The sequence below is a fragment of the Copidosoma floridanum genome, unplaced genomic scaffold (assembly GCF_036245765.1).
Source record: "Copidosoma floridanum isolate Cflo_tuat_1 unplaced genomic scaffold, Cflo_Japanese_pri ptg000021l, whole genome shotgun sequence".
Classification (NCBI taxonomy): Eukaryota; Metazoa; Arthropoda; class Insecta; order Hymenoptera; family Encyrtidae; genus Copidosoma; species Copidosoma floridanum.
The window spans coordinates 6930859-6953084 of record NW_028321898.1 but is presented as its reverse complement, the minus strand read 5'-3'; the positions used below and the strand labels follow the sequence as shown (position 1 = coordinate 6953084).

The 22226-nt window shown below is 31.4% G+C and overlaps 1 protein-coding gene and 1 pseudogene across 2 annotated transcripts in view; one reads left to right on the top strand and one right to left on the bottom strand.

Moving 5' to 3' along the window:
- LOC149374107 (uncharacterized) overlaps positions 1–11970 on the top strand; it is a 42643-nt pseudogene extending 30673 nt beyond the window's left edge.
- Positions 1–22226, bottom strand: part of Caper (RNA-binding protein 39-like protein Caper) — a 498386-nt gene that overhangs the window by 69878 nt on the left and 406282 nt on the right. The window lies entirely within an intron of this gene.

Below are 22226 nucleotides of genomic sequence, written 5' to 3'. Positions count from 1 at the left end.
TGCAATGAAGCATCGATAAGATCCTGACAAAAGGTGAATATCATTAAAAAATTACGTGTAAAACCGTATCATAAAAATATGCTAAGGGTTTGTTAGACTTAAAAACAAATTTTACAATGTCTTCAAAAAGGCATTATCAAGGTCCTAACAAGAACCTTTTGATTGCACACAAGTAGGTTGGCACGCACAGCAACAACCGGTCAAAGACCCCTAGTATATATATGTTTATAGAAAGTGACTTATGCGAACTTCATGTGCTTGTAGAATATATATATATCAATAACATGGTAGAATAATGCGGACGTCCGAAGCATGTGAAGTCCGCATAAGTCGCTTTCTTTTTTTTTTTCTTTTTAATTTTTTTTTATACCGGGTTACCATGACAGCCTACTTGGCCTAGTCACGGGGGCCACCCACTCACCACCTGTGTGTGGGGGTGTATTGCCACACCCATTTCTAAACCTTTTTCCTCGCACCCTACCTGAATCCATGGGCACAGTGTGAGTATCTCCGGTGGAACTCACCTTGCCAGTTAAGCTGACACTCTCTGCACCGATGGTGCATCGGGTCCACTCACCACTGCGTAGCCTTTCCTCGGAGAAGACTCCATTATTCCAGGACGTCCACTCCTCGCCGGTTAAGCCGGCGCTCTCTGCCGAAGCATCGGATCCAGGCTAATTAGCATCCCCAGAGAAGCTCCGTGTTTCAGGGGCCACTGCTCGCCGGTAAGGCTGGCGATCCCTGCCCAACGCCTGGCATCGGGTCCACTAATCCCTACCTATAGCCCTAACACTGTTTCGCATTCACCCAGGCCCGAAAACCTGTGGGGCAAGGAAAAAACCTTGGAATTACTCTGAAGGAAAATTCCACGGAAAAACCCGCCCCGAAACAGCCGGGGTTACATAGGAACTTTTCCCGATGAAAACAGTTTTTGAAGGGAATCGAACCCATGACCCCTAGAACTGCGTTGTATCAGTAACAAGCACGCTAACCACTGAGCCAACGCCGCTCCATAAGTCACTTTCTTTATATATACATTCTGCGTGCAAACCCCCCATTTTTCAATATCAGTTAAATACTTCATTTTTTCAGTTTGCCTTTTAAAGTTAAAAATATACAAAAATCTTTGAAAACTAGTTTGAGAAATAAAACAGAAGTAGTGTAAATTTAATAAATATTTCTTTATAAGTTTATAAAACAATTTTTCGCTAGGTTTCTAATCTCAGAAATTATCCAGGGATAAATTAAATATTTTTTTATGTCAAACAAGGTCAATTTTTATAAGAATTTTTTACTGTTAATTTCGATTAAAAAATGAAATAATATTGTATTATTATACGTAAAAATCATTGTTATGTGAACTGTTTAAATTTATTTAATAACTTAAATTTGAATAAGAATTTTTTTAAAAACAACTCATTCAAATTAGAAAATCATGTTTGTTACATTAAAACATTGAATTAGAGCATGAACTGATGTGTATTAAAATAGTATGTACAACAAGTTTTTTGATAGTATAAAGTTTTATATTAAGTTTTTATTGTGTATTAATTTTATTTTTTATAGTACGCTACGTATTATCAAGACTGAAGACAAGAGGGTTAACTTTATTAAAATATTTAACATATTTTAAAGAAAACGGGCAGGCACATGATTTTTATTCTTTCGTTAAAAATAGGGCTACGAGCGAGGTCAACAGTTCAAATATTCCATAAGATAGTTTGTTGTTTTTCGATTAAGTATAACAAGTTCATGTCATGATACACATTTAATAATGCAATCATTAAACTTATTGGGACTAATAAAAAAAAAAAAACCCAACATAACATAGCACTGCCTCTAGAGTAGTGCAGAAATGTTTTAACTAATTAGATAAATAAAAAAAATTCGAAGAAAGTGGTGGGAATTGGCTAAAGAAAGGTAGAACAAATATTTGATCACTACAATGTATTTACAAATTGTTAGGGGTATGAGAGAGGTTTCTTTAAAAGTGTCAAGAGAGCTACAAGGCGGAAAGGGTGCAAAAAGTGGTTTAACAAAAAAAAACTCATAAACATATAATGTAATAAACCTATAAAAAATAAAAATATGATAAACATATGCGGCTGAAATGTATGAGGGGCTTGATTAGATTATCTTGTTATTGGGTTATTAATTTTTGAGGAATATTGAGGGGGGTGAAGAGGACTCAACAAAAATTTCAGCCATTTAAAAAAAGGTTAAAACCATTTAAATCTTACTATATTTAGAGAAGGGGCTAAAGAGGGTGGAGTGGAGGCTGAGGCTGGGCTCTTTAAAATCGAGCAGTAGTGCTAAGGGGTGGTAGAGGTCGGTGGAGGGGGATATAATAAAAAATGAACCCAATAAATATGACGTTAAAACTGATAGAATTTTACCTTATTCAGAGGGGTGTGGAGGTGGGCTGTGAGGAGAAGTGGAGGGGTTGCAGGAGTGGATATAGGGAGTGACCTTTCAAACTTACTTTAGGATATAGAAAGATACATGTCTAGTAAAAGCGACTTATGCAGTTTTTACGGGCTTATCATATATATACACTAAAAACATAATAAAATTAATGAAAACGTCAAAATAACAACAAACGTGTCCTTACACTAACCCTCCTTCACATATAATTATCCACTTAAGTCATCTTCCATCAATGTTGTACATCATCAATCTGTCAACATACATATACATATATCTACCTAAATTATATAATTGTTTGTATGAAGTAGTCCACACAAACACTCACAACTTCTGCCACCTCCATTAAACACCTTACATTGCCCTCCCCCAGCTTCTCCACAAAATAAGGTAAAACTTCGTCATTTCCTTCCTTATTTCGGCTTAGCTCACTTTTTTTCAGACCTTACGCCACCCTCAGGAATACTTATAGGTCCTCCATACCCTGCCACTACCCCCACAGAATTGCTCTTAGTCCTTACCACCTCCACGGCCCCCTACACCTTTTTTGTAAGATCTTACTGACACCATACTAACCTTTCCTGACAAAGACACCTACCCTCACACATACGTGTATGCATATTATTTTACTTTAAAATTCATTTTGTAAGTAAATTACAATGAGACACGAGCTTCCAAAATAAATGAATCCATACATGTATATTACGTTGGACAATATTTGCTGGTAACATCTGTATTAATATCATGGTAAATATAGCCAGACGTAATTTCTGTTCTTCTGACACTTTGTTTTTTTATGACCCACCAGCCGTCCACTAACCCCGTACATACTTAAATATTTACTATTAAATACATATTTTCATACATATATCTACACCACCTATAACGGAAATAGATGAACTTCAATTTTGAATACATTTTAGAATGGACATTCTATTTTAATTTGTTTGTAAGTAAAAAGTTTATGGTGTACTAAACTTTTTTTTTGGTAATAGGGTAAAGTACCTAGGGGCCGTCCATTAATTACGTAAACACCTTGGGGGGGGGAGTATGTTATTTGTTTATTATAGATGACGTACGAGGGGGGAGCATTTGAATTATTTTATGTAATCATCAGACGTTCGACATTAATGATTTTGTCTTTCCCGCGATTCATATTTCTAATACAAGGTTTCATCATAAGATCAATTGACACCCGGCAAGTATTCGTTCTACCTTATCGACAATGAAAACTAACATGTACAGTACATACTTGAGACTTCTGCTTAGAGCGGGATACAACAGATTTGTGCATCATTTCCTAATTTATTGTGAGAGTGAAAATGTCAAGTAAGCGAGGTGATTTGTACCAAAGATTTTATGAAGCTCATTTGCGAGCATATCCTAATGTGTCAAAGGAATAAAACCAAAAGAAGACGTATATAGAATGGAACGCTGCAAAAAGTGATGCCAAGACACCCGCAGACTTTGATTCTTCATTGAAAGTTCCATCAAATCTCTTGACTTAATTGCTACACAAAATCGATCCCAAAAATCGCTATTGACTTATTTTGGAAAGGTAATTTTGAACATATTTTTAATGGTTTTAATTTATATAAGCAGTCTTACAAAAAATAATTTAAATATGCATGGATTGTAGAGGCTATGTTTGTTTGTTTATTTACATTCGAATTTTCTGAATACTGTTTAAATCTATAACTAAAGCTTAGTAATCAAAAGTATATTGATTTTATTGCATAAATAATATTTTTCGGAATTATATCATATCTATTTTGTCGGTCTAAACGCAACCCTTGCGGACGCAAACAGCAGGTGGAAAAACACGCGAATAATTTTCCACGCGTTGTTCGCGTACGCGAGGGTGGTGTTTAGACAGATCTATCTATATTATATCAAAACAATTTCTAATCCTTACGGTTTAAATTTTTAGATTTCAAATACACCTGGAAGTACGTCAACACGTTCTGGCAATATTGACGAAGAAAAAATCTTGCCTGACAAAACTCAAGTTGAAAGACAAGATAGTACTCAGAAGTGCTCAGAATTAAGAGGTACTATTTAGAATAATGATGAGGTAAAACAATCGGTTGAAAAAGTGGTGGAAAAAAAAAATTAACTTTTTAGTTAGAAGAGAAAATATAGCACTCCTTCGCAAAACGAATCACAACTTAAGATAAATGCGTTTGAAAGTCAAATTGCATCTTTGACTATGATAAAGGATTCAAACTTGGTTGGAGATGAGGTGGAAAAAGATATAAAAAAGGCTAGAATAGAACTAAAAAAAAGTTAAAAGTTATTGAATCGAAAAGTTAAAATGGCAGAGTATCAAAAAAAATTTAGACTAAAGGAAAAGAAAAAGAAACTGTCAAGCCTAAATGAATCAACTGAAAGTAATAAAGATGGAAATGTACAAGCTGTAGTCGGGCGACCTAGGAAAGAATCAGATTATCCAAAACTTTTACAAACAATTTGCGATATTGCTATTATCAATAGTGCTGCTGATGAACGACGACAAACAGAAGAAATCAGGAGCTGCTCGTCTTTACAAGATTTAACAAATAAATTGAATAAAAAAGATATCCACATAAGCAAGAGAGCAGTATATCTCAGATTACTTCCGAAACGATCGAGTTCAATAGAAGGCCAACGGCATGTAAAAACCGTGCCTGTACGCCTTTGTAAACCTCAAAACGATTTACACACAAACCGCCCAGATGGTAAATTTTGTAGAGCAACAATAAAAATGGTAGATTCCTTGGCTTCTATGTTGGGACCAAAACAAGTTGCTTACATATCACAGGATGATAAAGCCAGAGTGAAAATTGGAATTACTCCAGCTAGTAAACAATCACCAAGTCTTATGCACGTGGAGTACAGGATAAAATTGCCTGATCACGATTGGCTTGTCGCAAATAAACATACTCTGATTCCGTCAGTGTATGCTGGTATAAACATCAAATCCGATATGGCGGATCCGGTATGGCGTTAATTACTATTATCTATTCAATAAATATTTATTAAAATGTATAATAATTATTTGATTACCTACCTATGAATTTTCCAACGTTTCATTTGTTTGTTTAATTGGAAATATTTTTACGTTACTTGGATTCCCATTTTAGCAGGTAGATTTAAGACGTACAAAAATTAAATAGTTATTGATTTCATACAACTCACAGTAAGATCATAAATCAATTTATAGTTATTTTAATCTAATGTTCATGTAACTATAAAGTTTTAGGTGTACTAAGATTTTTTTTCGGTTAAGTTAGTGATGAGCTTTGTTAAAAATTTTAATTTTTTATTTTTGTTTCTATGATTTGACACTAATTTATAAATACATTCAAATAACACTTAGTTATACAATAACATAAATCTTAGAAGTAAAGCTCTTAGGCGATTTGGAGATAGAGAAAGTTTTCTACTCTACTTAAAAAATTAAATCAATTTTACAGCTTTATAACATTATTTATTTAACAGCTAACTATTTTATCAAAAAAAATAACGATACAAACATTCTTGATATTTGAAAGAATCAATCGCGTTTAAATTTAGTAAAATTGATTGAGAATTCAAGAAAAAAGTAAAAATCTGATACTGGATTGATTACTTTCATGCTTTGTATTTTAAAGAATCACGCTAAAATAAGAATGTGTTGTTTTTTTGAATATTGTAAGCTACGTAAAATATTCGTTGATCTGTAAAAAAATAACATAGATAAATATGTTGATAGTAGGAAAATAATTTATTCAAAGTTATCTCGTATGCCTAATCCTTTAAGGGAATGTTATTTTCGTTGATAATTTACTCTACATAATTTAAAAAAAAAACAAAGAGTAGATGCCTATTCTGTGATCTACAAAAGATAAATAAAGCTTGACTTCGGTGAGATATATTGAAATAAAAAAATTAAAAGTAAAAAATCAAATTACACCTTATGAATCAATTATTCGATTTTTTTTTCGCCTTGAATACTCGATCAATCTTATAAAGTTTAGCCTTGATTTGTTATTTCAAGTTTCAAGAATATGCGTCTACTCTTATTTAATAAAATAGCTAGCTGTTAAAAATAATGTTATAAAGTAATAAAATTCAAACAAATTTATGGAACAGGCAAGAAACTTTAATTATTTTTAGGCTGCCTCCAAGGAGCAGTTTTTTTATTATTATTGTTATTAGTCAAATGATAGGACCAGTTATGTAATTTAATTAATGTGGGAAAATAACTGTAGGGGTTAGTACGCAAAGTGCGCATGGGGGCGGATATATATGGGTAATTATGTTGTAACTTGCTCAGATCGACTTAAAAAATTGTTCAAAAAGAAGTTGGCTAGAAAAATATTTTTTCACGGTATTTCTACTGTACACAACATCAGAAACAAATATCTGGGATATAACTACAAGATTAACTAGTCAAAAAATATACAAAATTTCATAAAAGTCAGTTTTCATCGATTTTTGAATAACTGTATCTCCTTCTAACACGTGTAGCTAAGCTCCTTCAACAGTTCGAGTGTTTTTACTGGGGTTCAATAAAAGCTGGGGTCAAAACCTATCAATTGAAAAAAAATTTTTTTCGATTTTTTGCCTCCATTCAAAAGTTACAGCTGTTTTAATTAGAGCGTAAATATCGCTAACAATGTGATTTAGGCTAAAATTCAGTATTTTAAAAAAAATTACTATAACTGTTCATTCGGGGCATAAAATTCAAAGATTTGTGTTTTAATTATAACGACTATATTTTTGCTTTCATTTAAGCCCAGATAAAGCCACCTAATGGAGTACACCACTTGGCTACTTTTGGATTTCATTATGGCATGCGAGTGCGAGTACCGTATACAATCTGAGCAACTTACAGCATAATCACCCATATACTAGTAGGGCTTCACCTCCTGGAAATTTTTACTACCATTCTAGTGTTCTGATAATAATGATTATAAACTATACATTTCTAAAGTTGTATAATAAAAAAATTTATTAGATTTTTAATATATTTTATTAAATGAAATCTTACCACATTTTCTATGCTGTATTTTCGGGTAAAACTATTAAAGTAGTGAATAAAGCCCTACTTTTCGTAAATGGGCAAAAATTTATATTAAAAAAGATAGAAGACAAAAAAGACAAAAAATAGCTATCACTTTCAACAGCTTAGTTTTAATTGTTTAATATTAATCATCTTACAAATTTATTGAAGCACGTACATGTTTTAAGAACTATTTTTTTAATAATAACTTTAAGATTTAAAAAAAACAGCAATGGCAGATTTGATTTAATATCTCCTAAAAAATAGAAAAAATTTTTTTTCAAGTTATTATTTGAGATCAAGTATTTATTATTTATAATATTAAAGTATGACTCCAACGGCAATGCTGTCCAATGGTCTTTATTTAATTATTAAAGCAACGTTTCGGCCACTTTAGAATGAGGCCCTTTTCAAGCACTATAAATTTCATATAAATTATGACAAAATTAATAAAAAGGTAAACAATTATACAATCGCTCGTAGTTTAAAACACTAAAACTTACAATTATATCACAGTATACAGGCTTTACGTGATCGCTTACATTTGTCGAGATCTTAGTTAATTGACTGTAGCCTGTAAGTGACTCGAACATACTAACGAAAATTAATTTCTATACCGAGGACAGGTATCTATGAGGCAGGACCAATACCAATACATACATGTGCAAGAGTTGCAATGGTTTATGTATGTATTAGAGAAGGCGTGACATATATGAAATGATATTTTTAAATAAAATTTATTTAGTTATTATGCTGTTGTCTGCGACTAGTGTATATTACTTTTGATAAATTCTTTAAAAATTGGTAATAAATTTTGTGTATCAAATTGTCTATTTAAGTTATGGATATTTCTACTTATGTGTATCATTTCTGATACCTCATGCCTACTCCTTACATTTTCAACATCTAAAATCTGTACATTACTATATTCAAAATCTATATTGTGTCCTGAATCTTTCACATGGTAATACAATGCAGATCTGTCATCTTTTTTCTTAACATCTCTCATGTGTTCACCAACTCGTGTTTGCAGAGTTCTACTTGATTGACCTATATAATACCGATGACAATCTAGACAATTAATTTCATACACTATATTTGGTTTGTAACGCGGTTCTATTTTGTCTTTACCTAATTGATTATTTATGTTAATCTTATTAATGTTTTTAACAATGACGTTAATATTGTACTTTTTTGAAATCTTCTTAATCTCATATTCATAGTCTTTTGAAAACGGTAAGACAATATAGTCATTATATGGGGTTATCCTATGATTATACTTAAAAGCCAATAACTATCCATTAAAATTTATTGATACATACATTAAAAAAAGACTAAACATATTAAATAAAAAAGATAGTTATAAAAATCATAGTGTAACCCCATATAATGACTATATTGTCTTACCGTTTTCAAAAGACTATGAATATGAGATTAAGAAGATTTCAAAAAAGTACAATATTAACGTCATTGTTAAAAACATTAATAAGATTAACATAAATAATCAATTAGGTAAAGACAAAATAGAACCGCGTTACAAACCAAATATAGTGTATGAAATTAATTGTCTAGATTGTCATCGGTATTATATAGGTCAATCAAGTAGAACTCTGCAAACACGAGTTGGTGAACACATGAGAGATGTTAAGAAAAAAGATGACAGATCTGCATTGTATTACCATGTGAAAGATTCAGGACACAATATAGATTTTGAATATAGTAATGTACAGATTTTAGATGTTGAAAATGTAAGGAGTAGGCATGAGGTATCAGAAATGATACACATAAGTAGAAATATCCATAACTTAAATAGACAATTTGATACACAAAATTTATTACCAATTTTTAAAGAATTTATCAAAAGTAATATACACTAGTCGCAGACAACAGCATAATAACTAAATAAATTTTATTTAAAAATATCATTTCATATATGTCACGCCTTCTCTAATACATACATTAACCATTGCAACTCTTGCACATGTATGTATTGGTATTGGTCCTGCCTCATAGATACCTGTCCTCGGTATAGAAATTAATTTTCGTTAGTATGTTCGAGTCACTTACAGGCTACAGTCAATTAACTAAGATCTCGACAAATGTAAGCGATCACGTAAAGCCTTTATACTGTGATATAATTGTAAGTTTTAGTGTTTTAAACTACGAGCGATTGTATAATTGTTTACCTTTTTATTAATTTTGTCATGATTTATATGAAATTTATAGTGCTTGAAAAGGGCCTCATTCTAAAGTGGCCGAAACGTTGCTTTAATAAATAAATAAAGATCATTGGACAGCATTGCCGTTGGAGTCATACTTTAATATTGCAATATCCTGCTGTCGTCAGATTCATAGTATTACAAATAACATCAAGTATTTATTAATAAAGAAATGACATCAATTAGGAATTTAAAAATACATAACTGAATACAGTTATGTACGAAAAAAATTATCCTAGAAACATAAAAACAATTAAAAACTTTAAGATACAGGGTTTTAAAAAAAGTATGGAACATACATAAAACCTTTAATAATGTAGAAACAGTTACATGAAACTCCCTCAAAATTTAACGTTGTCTACATAATACCGAAACCGAGTATTTTTAAAAGTTTTAAGAAAAAATCTGTACTTTTACTTGAGCTGTAGTAAAAAATCCAAATGACTGTTTTTCACACATGTCTTAATGACGTCACATACAGAAGAAGTATATCTGTAACTATGAAAAATATTGAATCTTTAAAGGGCTATATCTTGTAAGGTTTTTAATTTAAAAAAAAAAACACGTGTACATTATTTTTCAAAATTATACAAGACGGACCAAATGGAGTTTCTCATGCAAAATGCTAATTATGATGTCTTTGTAGTTACGATTATTTTTTGTGTGGTTTTTAATTGAGAAAAATATTCATGGTGATCATTTGTGGAAGGAATGTCAAACTCATTACACAAAAGATTTTGTTGGGAGTAAAAAACTGTGCTTAACACGTTTATAAAATTTTTTGAATTTGGAGATACATAATAATCAATTAATGCACATGTTCTAAAAAACAAACTTAAACACTAACGGTAAAGAATTTTCATTCCGTTAAATACACGATGAATTCAATATATTCCTATTAAAATGATGATTAGAAGGACCAGGGAGAAGACGTGAAGGCCAGGACTTGACGTGACTCGGTGTAGTACAAACATAAATTTTAGAGAGAAATGAATTGTATTAGGAGGAAATTTTCGCCAAATGCTTCACCTCACAAAAAAACAATAATAAAAGTATGGTTATAGCTTGTACTATGAAATCATGATTTCGAAAAAATATTTTTATACTTCAAAATTTTACTTTGAAAAGTGTTGAATTGCAAAGGAGTAGGAAAAGCCTCCTGACAAGTGCTCTGATAAATATTACTCCTGTCATTCCAAATAAAAGTGTGCAACAGTTACTTGCATTATGTGTGAAAATGTTTATTATCAGAGTGATTTTCACAAATTCAATAGTAGTAGATATGTTGGTGGTGTGCTTGTAATTTGAACATGAAAACATAGATCCAACCTTAAAAGTGGAAAAGCATGATCTTACTATCCCAGCAAGAACTATTATTGCCCAATTAAAAATTAAACAAACTAAAGATTTCAAAGAGTAATTACTATCGGAGTTAGAAAATAAATCTCAAGAACTTTATGACACCACTATGATTGACAGTGACACAAAATTTGAATTACTCCAAAAAGAGAATTTACTACTTAAAAGACTGAATAAAGAGATACATGAAAAAATGCTATTTTAGAAGAACTAGAAACGCATAAACAAAATCAAGTGTTATTGAGTGACAAACAAAAACAAACTGTAGCAAAGATTAACAAAAAGTCTTTTGCTGGTGCATTACGTACAACAATACTTTATGAAATAAAAATTCCTGAAATAATAATAAAAACAAATGAAAAAGAGAAAAATATTGTTGATATAAAAGATGAAGTAGCCCGAATAATATCTAATATTAAATATACAAATAAAATATGTGTACATTAAAAACAATGAATTAACAGCATTAACAGTGAAAGTATAAATGATATAGAAAGAATATTAAAAAGTCACTAAAAGGAGAGTATGAAATTACATCTAAAGAGCTGAACGATCAAAAAATAAAAATAACTGGGATAGACAATACAAATGAAATGGATACGGAAGAACTTGAAAAAGATATCAACAAAAGAAATTTTCGTGAACATGAAGTCCAAGGAAAAGTACTACACATATAAAATCAAAGAGAAGAATTATACTACAGTGATAATGAAAGTAAGTCCGGAAGTTTGCAAACAGATAGGAGATAACAACTACAGAGTACTTATTGGATATCAAAGTTGTAAATCTTATGATATGGTCGATGTTAAGTTGTGCTATAATTGTAAAAGATTTGGTCACAGTGATTTTAAATGCAATAATAAAACAGTATGCCTAAAATGTTCTAATAATGATAAAGTTACTGAATGCAAAAGTGATCACTTCAAGTCATACGTGTATTAACTGTAACTATAGTAATATAAAACTTCTTACAACGTCAACCATCCAATAACTGATTCTACAAAGTGTGTAATTCTACAAAACAAAATAAAAAAAACTAATGAATGCAACTGACTATTCCATCGAACCTGCAATACATACATTGGCTGGTAAACAAGCACGACTCAATAGGGTATACAATCAACAGACTTCATCAAGATCAACGAATAAACGCGCTTATTCAAAACAATAGAGCAAAACGTAAATATGCTTGATGACCTGCTGATGAATATAGTTGAGCCGGATTTTTGTTACAGTAATATTAAGTCTCTTAATGGGGATGTAAATAACAAAGAAAAAATAATATAAATTTACATAAGATAGACTGAAGATCAAACCGATTATGACTGGGTGTGCTGATCGTGGATTCTTGAACATTAACAACACTATGTTACACAAGGATTTACGGTATATTATAATTTTTAAAAAATTAACAAAGCTGATGGAGTAGTAGCAAAAGGAAAATCATGAAAACACTGAAATAATTGAAATAGAAAAACTACATATTTTTTTTTTTTTTTTTTTATATTATAGTGCTCTACGTCCGGCTCCTTTTTAATAAGGGCACTACTATGGGCACTTAGCACTTGGGAAAGGGACAAGGAAAGGGATGGGAGGCCTCCCCATCACTGGGAGGGGGGTAGGGGGAATTAGGCAAATTTGCTGCGAGAAGGTCGCCTAAACCCTCCTCGAGGAGCATTGCGTGGTGAAAAAGCACATGTGAAAGACACAGAGGTACTTTGCCCATAAAAGTCGCACTGGTCGGGAATTGAACCACGGTCTCCCGCGTGCCAATCCACGACCTAGCCGACCGAGCCACCGCGCGCTCTAAAAAAAAAAAAACTACATATGTTACCTACTTGATGAATGAAATGAATTATGCTAAGTAATGAAATCAATATAGATGTAACCTTATGATATAGATGCCATGATTTTGCTTGTAGTGAATCGAATTTAAGTATTAGAAAATTTTTAGGAAAAAATGATAAATACTAAAAATTACTTGATTATTGGAGATTTAAATATAAATATAGCTAAGTGCAATATCATTAGTCAAGATTTTTTTTAATTATCCAACACAAAATGGATATTATCCAGGTTTTCTTGATACAACTAGACCAAAAGATGCCAGTAGAAATGGCTGATGTATTAATAATATTTCTATTAAAAATAATAACTTTGAAGCTAACACTTTCAAATTAGAACAACCAACGCCTGATCATTATCCTTTGTTCGTTGACATAAACAAATATCAAAAAATTATAGGAGATAAACAGAAATTTTATTTAAATTGTGATTAACTCAAAATGATAGCTGATAACATTGATTGGAAGGATATGAAATCAATACATGAACTGAATACAGCTGTACATAAACTTATTGACATGATACAGTACAGTTTAAAAAATTTTTTTTTTAATACAAATGGAAAAAAGTAGTATCCCTAAAAAAAGCTAGATAACTTATTCAATAACTTAATCTTGTAAAAATAAAGAAACTGTCTATAAGGAAATGAAAAATGGTACCAATAAAAATCAACTAAAAATTGAATATAAGAATTATTTTAAGGTACTAGACAAAGTTACAAAAGGGGCCAAAATAAAATATGATAAAAAACTGTCAAAACAAACAGTAAAAATTCAAGAAAACTTTGTAACATTATTTATTTCAAACAAGGAAAAAAGGCTACAACAAAAAAAGAAATATAAAAGATATTTATTATGAAGAAAGAAATCTAATAAGAGAACAAATTTAAAAAATTGATTGTTTTAGCAAATATTTTAGTAAAATGTGTGTAAATTTAAGTAAAAATATAGTGAAACCAACAACACATAGTTTAAAAATGCTGGACAGCAACATAAACTAGATTTCTTAACTCCTACAAATACTTTTGAAGACAAAAAAATAATGAAGGAATTAAAAAATAAAAATGGTGGAATCAACAGAACAAAAACGAAATTTCTTACTGTTACTAACTTTATCAATACTTACATTATTATCTGAGAATATTAGTGATATGCTAGCACACTTTTTGAAAATGTGCATCGACAAATCAATATCGTCTAATGCATTAAAAATTGCTGAGATTATACGTGAACATGAGGCTGGAAACAAAAGGGAAATGTCAAACTATTGTCCAATATTGCTTACATCGTATAAAACATAGCAAAAATATTTGGAAAAATAATTCACAACAGGTTTATAAATTTTATGTCTCAAAATAACTTCATTCCTGAAAATCAATATGGTTTTATTAAAGAAAAAAAATAAAAAGATGCACGACATTATATAACTAAAATATTATATAATAACTTAAGGAAAAGTAGACCAATTGCGATATCTTTTATAGATTTGGCAAAAGCTTTTGACGCTGTGAGTCGTACTATATTGCTTGACAAGCTATATAACTAAAGTATAAGGGATAATGCATTGGGCTTAATCGAAAACTATCTTGACGGTAGGTTTCAGTGTTAAAGAATAGAACAAGATCGAAGTGATATGAGGAAAATTATTATTGAGGTACCACAAGAACAGTATTAGGTCCTTTATTATTTATAATATATGATAAGATATATTAACGGCTATTTCTGATGGTTATATTATGTCTTATGTTGACGATACGGCAATTATTCCTATTAGAGACTCTTAGATTAAGGTCCAACGTAATATGAATAAATAATTGGCACAGACAACCAATCGGCTGGTTCCAAATAAACTTTCACTTAATATGGATAAAAGAGTATTTATGACATTTGGACACTACTGTGATAGCGTATCACGGGCATTAAATGATACAATTAGGAATAAAAAAATTAAAAAGGTTAAATATTTGAAGTATTTGGGGTTAATATGTGATTTTTATTCAAAATGAGACAAACACATTAAAAATATTATAGAAATTTAATACGACCAATAGGAATACAAGCGAATATTATTACATTTTTATCATTGTATCAAGGGGCGCATACGCATAGATAAAAGCACTTTGTATACAAGCACTCTATATTCTCCATACATGCCTTTTACTTAACTTTATATTATAAAAAGTAGGTGTGACTTTATTAATGACAAATATTGCAATTAGGTTTCTAATGTCTTAGATTTTCACATGTTACAATTTTTTTTTTCTAATCTTTTGTATCAATTAAGTAAAATTTATATCTACCAAACATGTATTTCTAGATATTTTTAACTTGTTTATTTATTCATAACAAGAGTATACAAAACATACAGATTAATAAAAACATGTGAATTTCCTTTTAACCCTACAGAGGTGTATGCAAATACCTGTTCGCAGGCTGGCTTAGCATAACATTAATGACAATGTATACAAATCAAAAAAATCTGATAACCTAACTACTATGAACTAAAGTGCCACTTTGGCTTATATTCAAACGACAACATAATATAGTGCTCTTGCTAAAAGTTACCAAAAATTTTACATAATATTATTATGAGAGATCACATTACTGTTTGAGATAAAATTATAATATTTATTAAAGCTTTTTAGTGTGTACCCATTTTTTATTTTATCTAGATTTTGTATTTTTGTAGTATCCAATAATTTGAAATTATTTGTTAATTAATAACAATAATAATAATAATAGTGAAATGCAAACTTGATAGTTTGGAGCATGACTATTTATTGATAATTTATTTATATTTATCAATATTTCACTGTCTTGCTGACAACCTTTCTAGGATCTAAATCTACAATTATAACGAAATAAGAGTTAGTGAAAATTTGATAAGAGTAACACTCAATTCCTATATAAAAACATTTATTAATACAATTATATTATACCATGCGGGTGCTCAGATAACACGCATTATGAACACCCAGTGCGCTGATGATTCATTCCATAGTTACGAACTCTACTTAGTTCATGTTCTTAAAAATACTGTTACGTCGGCGCGACGTATTATTCGAGTCTAAGCTTGCGCTTAATAATCGGAACTCGCACTGGGCACGTACAAGGTAGCTAAATTTCTTGACAGGGCGTCCTGAAGGGGGGGAGTCCCACTGTCCTGATCGAATTGAAGCGGTCGTCACTAACTAGTGTCCCGTCCACGATCTAGAGGTTAAAGGTAGTTACGCCCTAGAGGTTACGCAAGGGGAAAAATAGTTTGAGTTCGCGACCGATCTGTCAGCCACCAATATCATCCGGAGTAAATGTGATTGCTCTGGATTGACGTAAAGGAAGGAAGTATAAGGTTAAGTTTGCGACCGGTCTAAGTGCCATCAATACCATCCGGAGTAAAAGGTGATTGCCTCAGATTTACGTAAAGAACGAGTTTTAGGTTCGCGATCGATCTATGAGCCACCAATACCATCCGGAGTAAATGTGATTGCTGTAGATTCACGAAAAACACTCGATTACTTATTCTCGCAGTTTTAGAACTTATCGATGCCATAACAGGCAATTATGCAGACTTCGAGACGAAAAAGTAAAACACAGTTAACTATTTTAATACTTTGGAAAAACTTACTTTTATTAAAAGTATTAGAATGTACACACACAGAACCAGCGCGAAGTGTCCGGGGTTAAAACTTTTGAAACCGCACTCGTGGAGGACCGTAGGATAGCAGAGACGGACTCTAACTATCCAGTCAACCGTTTGAGGGTAAAATCTTAACTTCACACTCTATCTCTCACTCTTGAGTTTTCTTGGCCTCTGGGCCCTTTTTATAAAGAGTAGCGAACCTGTGTGATGCGCCGGTTTGAGACGACGCAGGAAAATTTGCCGGAAAAATCTTGAAGGGGAAGAACAATAGCCAAAGATTTAATTGGCTTGAGATTCTCTAGTTCAGCTACTCAAACATTGGCACATCTGACATCCGGCTCATTCACCTCCGTGCGTCAAGAGAAGGAAAGGTGATTCACTCACTAGTGCCCTTCCTTTCTCTTTTACATACAAATTTTACAAAAGTTTAATTTAACTTAATATTAATATTAGGATAGAATATTAATAATATTTACTAATGCTAGACACTGTTCGTTTATTCAACCAAACTTGTTGCAAAAAGAGGGGTGAAAATCGCTTAACATTTCAATTAATGCTTGACTGAATAAGCGATCAGTGTGTTACTATATATCAACTGATAGAAATAACGGAGGGCCTTTACCATAACCATTTTTACCATAATTACATAAAAAAAGTTATAATCATAACATTAGTGTAATAGTATTAAAATAATAACAATAGTTACTATAATGATAATAATTATAGTAGTAGTAATTATAATTATGAAAGTGAGGATAATGGTAGCAACAGAAGTACTTCGCCTTTTGCGAGTTAACATAATTAACTTACGCGTAGTTTTAACTGATTATAATATTGTAAAAATAATTCAGAATTTCGGTAAAATTTAAGTTAGTATGTTTTTCGCTTTTAGTCATTGGAGAGAGAATCGATACGTGGTGCTCTGGGGATTTAAAAATCCCGTTACTTATATTGGACCAGCCGCATGGACTCTCTCCCGAAACATATGAGTCAAGAAAAGAGGAAAGGAGCTTTTGGTAATGGTTAGTTTGGTTTTTCCGTTTTCCCTCATATGTTCAGCGAATTCAAAAATTTTGACTATTGCGGATGGTATATAAAAATATTTGGTAATTTAGGTAATGTAAATGGAAAAAGCATGTCGAGTTATGCATCTATAAAACCCATACGAAAAGTTAATGATGTTGCTTTGCTAGGACTGTAGTATGTATTATTTATTTATGCGTATTAACTCTATGTTATTCTACCTTTTAATATTATATCAAGTTGTGCCAGCGTTTAGTATTGCATCTTAGACTTTTTGCGTCTATTAGTTTTTCAAGTTATTTCGTTTCTCTGTATTGAAAGGTATTTTATTATCTTATTTGCTTCTCGTTTCCGGTCAGCACAGACCAACGTGCGTTTGCATAAATCGTAGTTGATCGATGTGCTGCAGCTACGAGTAAAGATTGCAGGTGATTCACCTCTTTTCAGATGCACGTTGGTCCCTGCTCGAAAGTACTTTTAGGTCAACATGGAAAATTCGGAAGAAACAAGCGGGAAAAAAAAATTATTAGTAACTACAGTTCACCAACAATATAGTACAATACTGTCATAAACATCAGGATTTTTTCATCTAAAGAAAATAAGCCAAAATGGCACTTTAGTTGATAGTAGTTAGGTTATCTGATTTTTATTGTTTTGATTTGTATACATTGTCATTAATGTTATGCTAAGCCGGCCTGCGAACAGGTATTTGCATACACCTCTGTAGGGTTGAAAGAAAATTCATACGTTTTCATCATTCTGTATATTTTGTATACTTTGGTTATGGATAAATAAACAAGTAAAACCTATGCATAAATATTTATTAAATAGATATAAATTTTACTCAATTGTTACTAGAGAGCAGAAAAAAAAATTATAACATGTGAAATGTTGTATGGAGGATATAGAGTGCTTGTATACAAAGTGCTTTTATCTATGCGTATACGCCTCTTGATACAATCATAAAGATGTATCAGTATTCGCTCGTATACCTATTGCTCGTATTGAATTCCTATTTTACCTAACACATTAAAGTCATATACCTAATATGACTTTAGGTGGTAGCAAAACTTTTCAATGAAGTGCATAGGGTCGGAGACCTCTACCAATATTATCCGAAACTTGAGCGAAAAAAAAAATATATAGGTATATGACTTTAATGTGTTAGGTAAACTAGGAATTCAATACGAGCAATAGGTATACGAGCGAATACTGATACATCTTTATGATTGTATCAAGAGGCGTATACACATAGATAAAAGCACTTTGTATACAAGCACTCTATATCCTCCATACATGCCCTTTACTTAACTTTATAGTGTAAAAAGTAAATGTGACTTTATTAATGACAAATATTGCAATTAGGTTTCTAATGTCTTAGATTTTCACATGTTATAATTTTTTTTTCTGATCTCTAGTAACAATTGAGTAAAATTTATATCTATTTAATAAATATTTATGCATAGGTTTTACTTGTTTATTTATCCATAACCATAGTATACAAAATATACAGAATGATGAAAACGTATGAATTTTCTTTCAACCCTACAGAGGTGTATGCAAATGCAAAAAGTACAGTCCACTTTTTTTTTATGTGCCGTTGTTATTTTTGTTTTAATGTTTCATTTTAACAATTTTGTTTTTTGGTGCCATTACATGAACTATCAGACATACTCAAATTTCTTATTTACATTAGGATTGCTTAAATTTTTAAATTAAATACATAAAGTGGTAGACATTAATGAATGTATATTGTTTTTTCTATTAAAAATGAATATGAATATTATCGTCGGATTTATCAACTCTTTAAACTGTTGCATTTTCAGGGCAGTAATATGTCTTTGTTTTTTCTTTTAAATAATTCAAAATTTCATCATCTAAAAAATATGTGTCTATAAAATGTTAAGTAAGTTATACACTTTTTGATTATAAACTATTTCCTGATTTCAATCATAAAGAACATACATTTTTTGTTTTCTGTATTTCACAGATCAACGTTTAATCTTTTCTTCACCAATATCGAGTAAACATTTCCAAGAAATATTGTGTGTTGAATGCATACGTAATTATATTTAATTATAAAAATTTTTGAAATGATAAAAAAAAAAGTATTAAATTTTATCTTTAATTAGCGTTACCAGCACTTCTGATAACAAAATTCACTGCTAGATCCATTTAAAGTACCAAAACTTACAGCTATGAGACTTACAAAAAAAAGAAAAAGAAAAAGTACATTCGAACCTTTGTAAATATATTTTTATTTTAATACATTAAAAACGTTCAGCGTTATGTGAAAATAAGTAATAATACAATATTAGATATACTTTACTGAAATGTATTTCCATGTACTACATACAATAAAACCGCAGTCACGTTTATAAATTGTAATACAATTTGACCACCTTGCAGAACATCTCTTTCCAAGTAATTCAGAGAAATTTTCAAGTTTCTTGAATCTAGTTCGATGTCCTCAAAGGTTTTTAAAAAATTTTTTTTTTACCAAATTACTACAAAAGCCTCTTGGCCCGATCACCATGGCTACTCACTCGCCATCTATGCGTGGGACTGTATTGCCACACCAATTTATAAATTCTTAAATTGATATTATACTTCTTTCATTATACCATGGGCACAGTGAGAATATCTCTGGTATAACACTTAGCCAGTTAAGCTAATATTCTCTGCACTACGGGTCATCAAGTTCATTCCACACTGTGTAGCCTTTCCTTAGAGAAAGCTTTATATTTCAGGACAATTACTCCTCACTAGTTAAGCCAGCACTCTCTGCCGAAGTATCGGATCCAGACTAATGAGCATTTCCAGAGGAGCCCCATGTTTCAGGGACCATTCTTCGCCGGTAAAGCTAGCGATCCCTGCCTGATACCTGGCATGGGATCCACTAAAATCCTTACCTATATCCTTAACACTGTTTTGAATTCACCCAGGCCTAAAAACCTGTGGGGCAAGAAAAAAATTCTAAAGGAGAATTTCACAGAAGAATGTGCCACAAAACAGCCGGGGTTTTATAGAAACTTTTTCCAGTGACAACAAGTTTTGAAAAAGTAAATCACTCACCGGGAATCTAACCCACGACGATTAGAACGGTGTTGTATTAGTAACAAGCATTCTTACCCGCTTAGCTAATGCCGTTCTTTGGATTCACTTAAACGTATTTTTTTGCCTATTCACCAATGGACTACATTATTTTTAAAGGTTTAGTAAATAAAGATCGAAACATTTCTAGAAAATATTATAATCATAGCATAATTTGTTAGTGCGGGATTATCGTGCAAAGTGGAGGGGAGGAAGCCTTACCAGTGTGTATACATATCTATATAGATAAATAGTACCAAATTTGCGTGATTATATGTACAGAAAGGTAATTATGAGGATAAATCAAAACCTACGGAACATCTGAATAATTCAACCATCTTATTTATATACTTCTTAACAGTGCGTGAAGTCTATATAAGCCACATTTACTAAACACGCACACACGCGCGCACGCGTGCGCGCACACACACACACACAGAGGGAGAGAGAGAGACATACGTGTGTGTTTGGTGGAAGTGATTTATTTAGAATTTACGTGCTTTTAAACATATGTTAATAAGATGGTAGAATCATGTAGACGCCCGCATAACTCATAAGTCGTCCGCATAATTACCCTCTTGTCATACATATAACTTTCTGCTTAAGTCACCGTTTCTCAATATATTGGGTGTCTGAGATACCCAACGTCGGAGCTAGATCAGTTCAATGGTTCTCAAAATGTCTCGGCTCTAATTTTGAGTAAATTCGTTATATCATAGCATATAGATACTGGCACAAATGCATTTCTGTATATATTTAAGTTTGTTTATATGTATATACGTGCATACAAGTGTGTGCAGGGAGATTTTGTTACTAAATTAATAAGAAATGCTACAAATTACGGTTGATAAGCTTATATATATTAATAATGTGATGTATTTTCAAGTAAGGGATTGCCTATTCGTTTTTCTGAAAACAATTTTTTTTTAAATTCACGTCTTTGCTTTTAATTATTTCGCACTAACTGCTTTCAAAGATGTATAAAATACACATTAGTTTTATACTTAAAATTTATCGTGCCAAGACACAGTTAGCATTAGAATTTAGGCTTAATAAATTAGAGTACAAGTATTAAAATAATCAAGACGTAAATGAGAAGCACATACGAGTAAAAGTTAAGCTCTAATATGTACTATGAACATATGTAAGTTTTTAGTGCTCAGGGTCGTACCGTGTGTTAGCTCAGTTGGTAACAGATTCTGTTTTGGACCCAAAGATTATGAGTTCAAGCCTAATGATGGGATTTTTTTTAAAATTCTTTAATTCTGTGTTTGAAAATATTAAGATATTTATTTATTTATGAATTACAAACTACAGTAAAGCGTGCATGAATAAAAAAGTAAATCTCACTCCAGTAATCCAATACGAGCGGTCCACACGTTTTTTTAATTAACTTATTATTCTGAATTTAAAACAATTTATTGGTAGCTACCAAATACCCTCCATTGCTTGCACTTTGGTAAATTCAATGAATAAATACAATTTTAAGCAGCTTATACCCAGTAACCTGATGCAGTTGCTCGTCTACGCGTTTTTTTATTACGTGAATGAAAATCACATGAAGAATGTAATAACTAGTATTCTAAAGCACACGCTTT